The following is an 11291-nucleotide window of genomic DNA, read 5'->3' on the forward strand; positions in this document are numbered from 1 at the left end:
GGCTTTGCCAGGCAGTACCACAGAGGGAGAGGGAGGAAGGGAACCAGGCTGTCCCCCAGAGACTCCACACTACATGAGAAAGCAACTGAGACCACCAAGAGACTGGTGCTACTGAAAAATTGGCCGGGTCCGTGAGTTGGGTCCTCATGGAGTCAAGGGTTGTTGGGGTTACCAGACTAAACAAAGCAGTGTCCGAATGGGATACTTGAAAAGAGGTCAGCTACTGCGCAGTGGTTTTCATGGTGCGCTATGCAGCAGCGTGGCCGCAGAGCATCTGCTCAGGTGGGAGCTGTCAGTGTTCCTCATGGGCCAAGGCCCACCACCCCGAATGATGGAGGTGAAAACAGCCACGCTTCCTTGCGCATCCCCTATTGCTCTGTTTTCACTCACACATCTGTGTCCCACACTAGCAAGGATGCCCAGCAAACACGGGAACCCTGTCGTGTCTGACTACTACCAAACGTGGCACAGTGGAGGCACTACAGAAATGTATTTGGTTCTTCTAAAATTGAAGGGCCAGAGAGGAGATGGCTGGAGGAGGTCTTCACCTTAAGGAAGAAGGGATCGTTAGCATCCTCTGAAACCAAGCTGAGCTGGAGGCCCGTGGACTGCATCTCCCGTGGCACAGGCTGCATTCTCTCAGCTGGGCGCGGTCATGGTCTCCATTCACCACTTACTTAGCCATTTAAGGAGATGGCCCCATGAGCTCCCACAGGCTACAACCTGGACAAGCGAGCTACTCTCTCCCCTGGGACTCCAGGTTCAATCCCATGGTCCGCGCATCATCATCGGGCATCTATGTGCCAGACTCCAGAGTGCTCGGCACACTCACCTTCCTCCTTTATTTGGCAAAGCCTGGGAAACAGGCTTCCACAGAAGAGTAGGCCTTCTCTTCCAAGAACAACTGCTTGGGGATAATTTCTTCTTCTGGGATAGAGAGAATGTTCCTCTAAAACTCTATGTAAGCACTGTGCTTTGATGAATTTCAGTGAATAGGGCAGCACTACCTTTTTAGTTAGGATTTTGCCTGTCTAAGCTGGGTTTCTGCTGGTTCTTTTTTATTATTGCAGCAGAACTGGCTCCCATGGAATACTTTCCTCCATGTAACGATCTCTTAAAGACCAAATCTAATGCACAACTGCTTGTCATAGGAACGCAAGCAGCAAATAGACGGCTATGCATTATATTGTCACTGTCGCCAAGCTGCCCAGGGTGCCCTGGGAACCAGAGACAGCCCCTGTCCACACCCTGAACTTCTAGGCAAGCTTGCATTAAAGGTGTCAGACCACTTCGCCACCTTCTCTCACGAACCCATGTGTATTACAATGCACATCTCGAAGAAAATATTCCAAAGCCTGGGTTTATCACTACCTTTATTCAGCATCCTAACAATTTGGGATAAACCTACCCTCCAAGCCTCCGCTTAGCTCTTACAATTTGAACTAGGAATGCCGTTCAGTTTATTAACTTCACTTGTTCATGATTCATTCATTCATTCATCACCCGTGAGCCTTGCTCAGTCCCCACAGTCAAGCAGGCAGACATGCAGAGCACGATCACAACGCTGTCTGACAGCTGCCAAAACGGAGGCACCGCAAGGTTTAGAAAAGCCTCCTTTTCATGCCAGAGTTTTTGTACATGTCTTTCTCTCTGTTTGAAATAAGAAGAGCTGAGATCTGCACAGCCCTTGGTAATATGTCAAGAACCATGCACAATTTAATTTTCCTCAGAACCGAAGATGAAAGCTACTTAACATCTTTTTGCCTCGGTTTCCCCATCAAAAAGACTGTCGAAGAGGCTTAACTCTCCAGGCGTAAACAGAACGCCGTTTTGTTTTAGTGACTGTGAGCAATACACTCTGTCACTTTGAGCCATTACATTATTTGTTTCCTGTGGTGGGACTTGATGCTATTTTACAAGTGCCAGCTCCTATTTGTTTCAAGGTTCTCTCCTGCCAGCCCCCCAGTGCTGAGTGACTAGATCTATAGGTACTATGGTTTGGGGCCAGGGGCAGGGGTGGCTCAGGACAGCTCTCACACCTCCCTCTCTCTGTTAGGAGAGGAAGGAGGAAAGTCGCTTCCTTACCCGAAAGCCCTTGGTGAAGTGGTTGTGCTGTGTCAACAGTGGTCACTCCAATCCAGCTACATTCTAAATTTGGCAATGATGGGGTGCCGGCCACACCAACACCACCGCCAGGCCTTGCCTCTCACCTAACACCTTAGGCACCAACTACTCACTTTCATGATTCTTCTGGCATTCTTCTTTGGTGCTGGGCAGCCTCCATCAATCCACAGCCCCCATCCCATTGATCCTCTGCAGACCCAACTGTTTGTTGATTATGGCCTTTTCTCCTCCTGACTGTGCCTTTTGACATCCCAGTGCTCTGATGAGTTGGACAGGAACCCACGCTGGACAGGGTAGGGACCGAACATGAAGGGCTGGCATGTTCCACAATGGAGTAAAGTGTTTATGCTGTAGGCAAGGTGAATCCCCAAAGAATTCTGGACAAGGACACAGCGTGATTAGATCTGTATTTTATTGCCATTGTTCTCAGAACACAGGACAGAATGGGCAGCGGAGTGTGAGACCTGCAACCAGAAACCACTCAGGAGCTGAATGTCATGTTTCCGGTCTTCGTGTTGTTTGTGAACACAGCCAATTATGATCCATCTTTTTTGGCTCATGATGTGGTCTACAGGGTGATTCAACAAGCCTTGGGCAGACTAACCGTATCTATCTAGGTAAAGTTGTATTGGGTTGAATTGTGTCACCTAAAGAAATATGTTGAAGTTCTAACTGGTAGTACGTGTGAATGGGACCTTTGGTCTTCGGAAATAGAGTCTTTGCAGATGTAATCCAGGTCAGGTCATCAAGATAAGGGTTGGCCATAAATTCAATGAGTGTGGTCCTTACAAGGACAGGGAGATTTCAAGACACATGGATACACACACAGAGAACAAGGCCACTTGAAAAGGTTGGGGTGATGCAGTTATAAGCCAAGGAACTCCAAGGATTGCCTGCAACCACCAGATGCTAGGAAATGAGAGAAATGATTCTACCCAGGGGCTCAGAGGCAGCATGGTCTGTGGCACCTTGATGTCCGGAACCATGAGAAATAAACTTCTGTTGTCTTAAGCCACCAAGTTTGTGGTGATTTGTGAATGGCAATCCTAGGAAATGAATACAAGGGCCAATTAATTACAGAACATAAAAGCCAACTGTACATATCAGCTGAGGAGGCTAGGACCCAGACTCTGGACTTGGCTTCCCTAAGTCTGCAGAGAGCCCGTGATGAGCCCCACAGATAAGGATAGCACAGTGCACAAACAGCCACGGCTCCCCTTGGCTATGGCTCCTGACACTTCTGTGGCTGCCCACTTTGGACTTCGGATCCTCTGCTCATGCCCACACATGTAGTTTGGGCTATTTAAAAATACCATGGACTGGGTTGCCTAAATAATAGAAATTTCTTTTATCGCAACTCTGGAGGCTGCAAAGTCCAAGATCAAGGTTCTAGCAGCGCTCAGTTTGTTGGTGTGATCCTTCTTCCTAATCTGCTGGTGCCTGCCTTGTCCTTATCTGGCCTTTCCTCGGCCTGTGCAGAGAGATCAATCCCTCTTTTCCTTCTTTTGTGAGGGAACAGTCCTTATCAAATCAGGGCCCTGCCTTCATTTAGCCTTAATTACCTCCTTATAGGGTCTATCTCCAAAAGTAGTCACATTGGGGTTAGGGCTTCAAAATATGAATTTGGGGGTGTCCTTATCAGTGGGGGGCTGCCATAATGAAGTGCCCCAGACTGGGCAGCTTGCAAACAACAGACATTTATTTTCTCACAGCTCCTGAGACTGGAAGTACAAGACCACAGTGTCATCCAAATTGAGGTCTGGTGAGGGCCCTCTTCTGGGTTGTGTCCTCACCCTGCAGAGAGTGGAGAGAAGCCAGGGACTCTTACAAGGGCACTAACCTCATTCACTAGGGCTCCATCCTCCCAACCCCATCTGATTCGACTCACCTCCCAAAGGCCTCGCCAACTAACACCATCACATTGGGAGGTGGGGTTTCAGCATATGAATTTGGGGGAAAGGACATACACATTAATTCCAGAACAGGGAACACAATTCCATGCATAGCAATCCTGAAGGCAAGTTCATGTCATTCTTCGTGCGTCCCCTTCCTACCAGACAACCTGCTCCTTGAGGAAAGAAACCATGTATTTTTACAAATGTATCAGATACTCAGCACAATGTCTGATCCATCGTTAGTACTCAAGGGTATTACTTACTGTCTACATGTCCCAAACGTATGGAGAGGCTGGGGAGGCCGGGGAGTCAGTGCGCACCAGAAGTTTCCTGTATGAAAATGTATGTGCAGACGGATCATGCAAAGTTGCCAGCAATTGATGAACATTCCATGAAAAGAACATATTTCATGTTCAGAGAAGTTTGTGGGAAGGCTACGTTATACAAAGTTAAGCCTTTTTCTTTACATAATGACCTTGAGGCATCCTACTATGCAACTCTCGAAAGACAAGTGTTAGCAGAAATCTCTCTGCCTTCCAGCCCACCCAACATCTGACTTGTCCCAAGCGTCCCTCCTTTCCTGCTCAAGAATATTTTGTGTTCCTAGTGGATTTCCATTTTTGTTTTAAGCAAGGTATGAGCCAAAGGCATCACCTGTGGGCTGTAGGTTTGTGCTAGATCGGCCTGCAGATGCTGACATGGCCCTAAATGTCACCACATGTATATTAAAATCCTGGCTTCTCCCTGCTCTGCAGCGCCTCTGGGATCTCTTACCAGAGCCCTTTAGAGGAGAAAACAGGCACAGGAAATAGATTACCGTGGTGTTGCAAGGCAGTCACCTAGGAGACCAGCTGTGCCTCTAGATTCTGAGTGCAGCCCCAAATAAATGAGGCTCATATGTGTCCTCGAGAAGTAGTGGGGCTGCCCATTTAGTGTGGGGGGCTGTGGAGAGCTGAGATGCTCAGAACTCACCCTCTGCCCCTGCCCCCTTGGAAAAGAGGAGACAGGAGCCCAGGGGGGTGATGTGGCTTCCCCAACATCACAGAGCCAATGCTTTCCTCATGAAAACGTAAGTCTCAGCCGGGGTTAAAATTGCAACTCAACCACCAATCATTATAAGATGCTGTGTTTTTCCTAATCGCTTCAGAAATGAATCTATGCATCCCTGGGATCCTAGCCTAGGGAGGGGGTAGGAGAGGGCACAGAGGAAGCCATCATTTGCCATGAGGATAACAGGGGACCCATAGGGAGAGGCCAAGCAGGTGTTCTGTCTCTCCTCAGGCTCTCGACCATGCTCCTGGAGATTTGTCTAAATAGCAGGGATTGGCATCCACCAGGGATTTGAGAGAGCCTCTTCCCAGGTTCCTTGGAGCCCTCTGACCCCAGTTTTCTAAGCTCCTGCAGAAAGGATGTTCACAGCAGGCACCCAGAAGGAGGAGGAGCACGTTGACACCCCTGGGAGAGCCTCTCCCTCCCAGAACTGAACCTGCAAGAACAGGCCAACCCCAGCTTCCTGTCTGAGGCCCTTCAGGCCTGGCCCCTGTTTGCAGATATTTGCATTAAACAGGGGACTCTACCCCTGGGAATACACAGAGGAGAAAAACATCACCCTGTTCTCTGCCTGGAATGGCTCACAGACCCGTGGGAGAGATGGGAAAGGTACAATGAACACTGTTCTCCACCCCTTGTTCAGCACCCTGATTTACTTCTGGTTTTGCTTTAACAAGATGGTAAATCCATGCACCTGCACCCCAGACTAAAGAAACTAGAAGCTCCTTTCCTCCAGAGCCTCCCCCAGTGGTCCAGTGTCACAGGGGCCAGGCAGGACTAAGCTCATAAATAGATGGTCTTGCCTCCTGTCTGTTTCCTAGACTACTGAAACCGTTTTGTCGGTTCTGCAAGTGCCTGATGGACCTCCCCATAAAATTCTTCTCCTCAGCTGATCAGAGTCACTTTCTGTCACGTGCAATCACAGAGCCCTACAGGATACAGATTTATGCACAGATTAGCACCAGCAGGAGTGGTCAATGCTAAGGGTATGGCCAGATGTCACTGGGAGGAGGAGAATGTCTGGGAGAAGACAGGGACAGCAGGGATGGAGATCTGGGGAGCCTGCAATTGTCTCCAACGCTGCTTCTATAGGACAGCCCCAGCCAGCTCTCCCCACTGACCTGCCTCCTCAGAACTGAGACCCAACATGACAAGAACCTCAGTAGATACAGCTGCACCAAAGCTGCCCCCCTTCCTTCCACCTTTGAAGGGGGGCCCTCGGGGAAAGGGGTAGGGTAGTGTTTACAGCCAAGCCAAGCCAAGGAGGGCCTGTTTGGCAGGCTTTGGCATCCTTACAAACCCAAACTTTCTGCTGAACATGCCTTGGGATCGCGGCATCTTTGAGTTCTAGTCCCTTCCACCCCTCCCCCCACCCCAACTTGCTGAAAAACTCCTCTTTTTGGGTGTACCATTCTTCATTTCCCACAAGGCCAAATTTGCCCATATCTAAGGGTTGTTTTTTAAATGTTTTTACCTATTTTTGAGAGAGAGAGAGAGAGAGAGAGAGAGAGAGAGAGACAGCATTAGTAGGGGATGGGCACAGAGAGAGAGTGAGACACAGAATTCAGAGCTGACTCTAGGCTCTGAGCTGTCAGCACAGAGCCTGACACAGGGCTTGAATTCACAAGCTTCGAGATCATGACCTGAGCTGAAGTCAGATGCTTAACTGACTGAGCCACCCTGGCACCTCCCCCTTTTTTTATCTTTTAAGTTTTATGCCTTCATGGGACTATACTTGTAATGTTCTGGATTAGTAATTTCCATAGAGATTCCAGCAGAGTAACAAATCCAAGTGAGTTCATTCTGACAAAACTCTAGCCAAAAAAAGTCAAGCCGGTCAAGTGCATACTATAATCCTCAGTCCCCAAACTAATGACTTATTTGGTGTGCTCCAGGGTCAAGGACGAGGGCAAGATAAGCATGTTTTCCGCTGCCCTCCCCCCCCCCAATGCCTGCTCCTTAATGAGGGCTTTGGAAATTCAGTCTGGGAACGATTTGTTCAAGGTTTGAGCGGTTGGCTTCTAGACCAGGAGGATCTTGGGGGAAACACTATAATGTAATTGTAACAAGAATCCCTTTTCAATAGGAGATTTGCAGAACATGAAACACTATCCACAGACAGTTTCAGATGGAGTCCCCAGTGGAAGAGAACTGAGGGGTTTTTGAATCTGAGTTTCCTCCGTGCTGGACTTGAAACATCTCCTTCCACTTGGGATGTTGGGTTTGAGGCTTGGCCGGGAGGTAGCGTTTCCTTAAAAGGGAAAGAAAATACATATTTTTGTGGCTGTGGCTAAGGTAGCTCATGTTCCCAGAGGAAACAAGTCTTTGAAATGAATGCTTGCCTCATTCGTTCTAAATAATGTTGATTTGTTTATGTCTTAACCTCCGTTTGGTGATTAATGAGCAAAAATACATCTTCTGAGACTTGGAGCACACTAGATCCTTTTCAGGAGGCCACACTCGGGTAAATAAAAACAGAAGAGAGAGCCACTGTGATGCCAGTGAATAGAGTGCTCTTCACCGGAATCATCTGAAATTTGGGTGACCTTGGCTGTTCCTAGGGAAAATGTCAGTCTCTCCTGGGTATTTTTCCTTCTTTTTCTGCTTGGTAATCATGACTCGGAAATTTCAGATTATGTCGTAGTGTTTAAAAGAGTAAGTAATTATGTAATTTAGTTTGGGCATTACATAATATGACAGAACCGGGGTTTTGTCAGATTCCTTGATTTGACTCAAAAACCAGCTCCAGGAGTCACTGGCTGTTGGATCTCGGGGAAGCCATTTCTTCCCTTCCAAACCTCAGTTACCTCAGGTAGGGAGGGGGGTGATCAGATGCTTCCAGGATCAAATTAAAAATGCTTTGAGAACAGCAAAGTCTGTTACAATCCTAAGTATGAGAAGGAAAAGGAAGCCAAGGTCTATTGTGCAAATTGAATCTGGCAATGCCGTCTACAATTGAGTGCCGTCTACAACTTCGGTCTTGCTGCCCCACCCGATTTATCCCCCAGCGGAGACCAAAATGACATAGATCATATCATTCCCAGCTTCCAAGCATTCCCCCATTTCAGCCAGAACACTGTTCAGACTCCTCTCCGAGGCCCGCGAGGCCCCACCTGACCCTGGCTCCTCTTTCCTCTCCAGGCGCAGGGCCCACCACGCTGCCCTCTCACTCTCTGCGTTAGTCACACTAGTCTTCCCTCAGTCCTTTGGGCATGCGTAGCTCCTTTCTGTCTCAGGGCCTTTGCACGTGCCAGTCCTCCTTTCTTTGTCTGGCAAATCCTTTTCACCCTTTTCAGTGTACGTATTATTGCCTCCTTCTCAGGCCCACTGGCCAGATGGTTTGTACATTACCCATGCCATTATTCATTCATTGCTACTTTGAGTGAACAAAGACTACAGTTGCACAACCATGCTGGGACCCTGTCCCCAGCTGTCCCCACTACTCCCGTTACTCCCTTGACTGCCACTGGACTTCCTTCACAGCACTTATAATCATTGATTTGTTAAATGTCCATCTTCTCCACGAGACTGTCAGGAGAGGGACCATGACTTTCCCGTTCACCTGCAAATCCTCAGCACCTAGGAAAGTGCCTGCATACAGATGGTACTCACTAAATGTGCATGCACTGAGTTTCTATGAAGTACAGGTGAGTCCATGTGATGCTATCTGACCCAGTGTCACTGAACAAACCTAAGCACTGAGGTTTTACCAGTGTCTCAGCAGCCACCCGTTGCTCACCTCCATCCCCAGGGCCTACATTGACCTGGAAGCCAAGAAACCCAAATATGACACAGGCCAGAGGAAGAGGGACAACCGGGATGCTGGGAACTACCTCTGCCGTCTACTGTTAGGAGACAGACGTCCCTGCCCACTAGAGGCATTTAGCTGTTCTCTCCAGAAATGGATTATTCCAAGGGAGCGCATGTGAGAACAGAGTCTGAAGTCCTAAAGGTCTGAATTTTAATCCTGCCAGATCATGGGTTGACTGGTGATTGCTGACAAGGGATTATAAAATGTGCTATCCTTCCTCCTTGCCAGGATACTTTTAAATTAAACAAAGCAGAATGGCTTCAGCAACGTGACGTAGCATTATTATTTACAGTCGAGTATAAACCCTCCTGAAAATGCAGCTGTCGTGGCTTCTTTCTCACTGACTTTTATGCTGCAGCTACTTTAGTCCTAACTTGTTGGTTAACCAATCACAAAAGACTTAGGAGCAGGAGATAATGCCCACTCTGTTTTGCATGATATTAAAATAAATAACACTAGCAAACTCAGTGCTCTTGTTTGGTGAGCTGTTATTCATTCACTGTTATTTTGAGTAAATATTTATCAAATGCCTCCTCCACACCAGGGCTGTACCATGTGAGGAAAAAGATGTGTCTCCTGCCTTTGAAGTGCAGGGGGTAGGGGAAGGGAGGACCCAGCCTGCAAGCGTAGGGGAGTCCGTTCTAATGAAGGCATAAACTGCATTTCCTGGCAGCATGCCTGAGCAGAGAGATGAGTCTCAGAGATGCCTTCTTGTCAGGCCACTGTGGATCAGACAGGATGCAGGGGGTAGAGGAAGAAGGCTGTGGATTGCGAGCTTGAGCTGAGAGCACGGTCCTACTGTTACCATCACAACGCGTTAGAGTTAGGGGCTAGCTTTTTGCTGACCTGCTGATGCTCTGTGTAGTTTGGAGGGGCTGGACGGGTCAAAAAATATTTTAATAAGATCTCTGGAGAAAAGATGATGCTAAGGAAATAAGATGGCCAAATGTTCCAGATTAGAAATGCACAGAGATTGGGAGTGAAGGAAAAAGACAACAGGGAAGACGAAAGCAGAAAAGGTGAGGACCAACTGATATGGAGGTGGCCACAAAACTTCTGAAGTGGGGCTGTATGACGCTGTGTCATGAGTCATTTCTGAAGCTCCGATGTAATTCCCTTCATTTCACAAACTTTTAGTAAAGTCCCCTACACCTAAAACTGCCTGCATGAGAGGTTTATTTGGCAAGTTAGGAGAAGTGGCTGAGTTGCACATTTGATGGAACAACCCAAGTGGTGTGTTGAGACAATGTCCAAGCTGACTAATTTGGTGGGAGCAAGAGCTCACAATCCAAGGTGACCACAAGACTGTACGTTGGCTTAAGAAAGTAATCAGATGGTCCAGGATCTGTAGGTTGAGGTTTGAACAATCTCATCTACCCCTTTGGTTTGTTTTGAAATTATTATGGATACACAGGAAGTTGCAAAAAATAGTACAGGAGAGCCCTTTGCCCAGTTTCCCCAAACTGAGCTGCAATTCGATGTTCTTCCCACCACCCACTGAAACTAGTGATAAAGAACTGAACCACAGAGACCGGAGTTGAATGGGGCTCCTGGGTGGCTCAGTTGGTTAAGCGTCTGACTTTAGTTCAGGTCATGATCTCCCAGTTTGTGGGTTCAAGCCCCACTTTGGGCTCTGTGCTCACAGCATGGATCCTGCCTGGGATTCTTTCTCTCCCTCTCTTTCTGCCACTCCTGTGTGTGCTCTCTCTCTCTCTAAAATAAATAAATGTTTAAAAAAATAATAATAAAGTAGGCCTTTTAGGCTTACGGATCATCAGGCACTATGTCTCTTACTGGGAACCAGAAAGCAAGCATAAAGAATTCAGCCTAAGGAGGCTCAAGCCCTGGGTCAGTGGTTCGAAACCCTGACTGTGCATTCTAATCACTGGTGCCCTTTTAAAAATACCAGGATGAGCACTGGGAGTGGTATTGTCTATGTAAGCGATGAATCATGGGAATCCACTCCAGAAGCCAGGAGCACACTGTATCCACTGTACGTTAGCTAACTTGACAATAAGTTGTATTTAAAAAATAAATAAATAAAAATAATTTTTAAAAGTTTTTTGTGTCTGTAGGCCATTTGGATGTCCTCTTTGGAGAAGTGTCTGTTCATATCTTCTGCCCATTTCTTCACTGGATTATTGGTTTTGTGATTGTGAAGTTTGGTGAGTTCCTTGTACATTTTCGATATTAGCCCTTTATCTGATATGTCATTAGCAACTATCTTTTCCCATTCTGTCGGTTGCCTATTAGTTTTCTTGATTGTTTCCTTTGCCTTGCAGAAGCTTTTTATCTTGATGAAGTCCCAAGGGTTCAGTTTTGCTTTAATTTCCCTTGCCTTTGAGGATGTGTCAAGTAGGAGATTGCTGCGGTGGAGGTCTAGGAGGTTTTTCCCTACTTTCTCCTCGAGG

This window comes from Suricata suricatta, chromosome 15 (assembly GCF_006229205.1).
Source record: "Suricata suricatta isolate VVHF042 chromosome 15, meerkat_22Aug2017_6uvM2_HiC, whole genome shotgun sequence".
NCBI lineage: Eukaryota > Metazoa > Chordata > Mammalia > Carnivora > Herpestidae > Suricata > Suricata suricatta.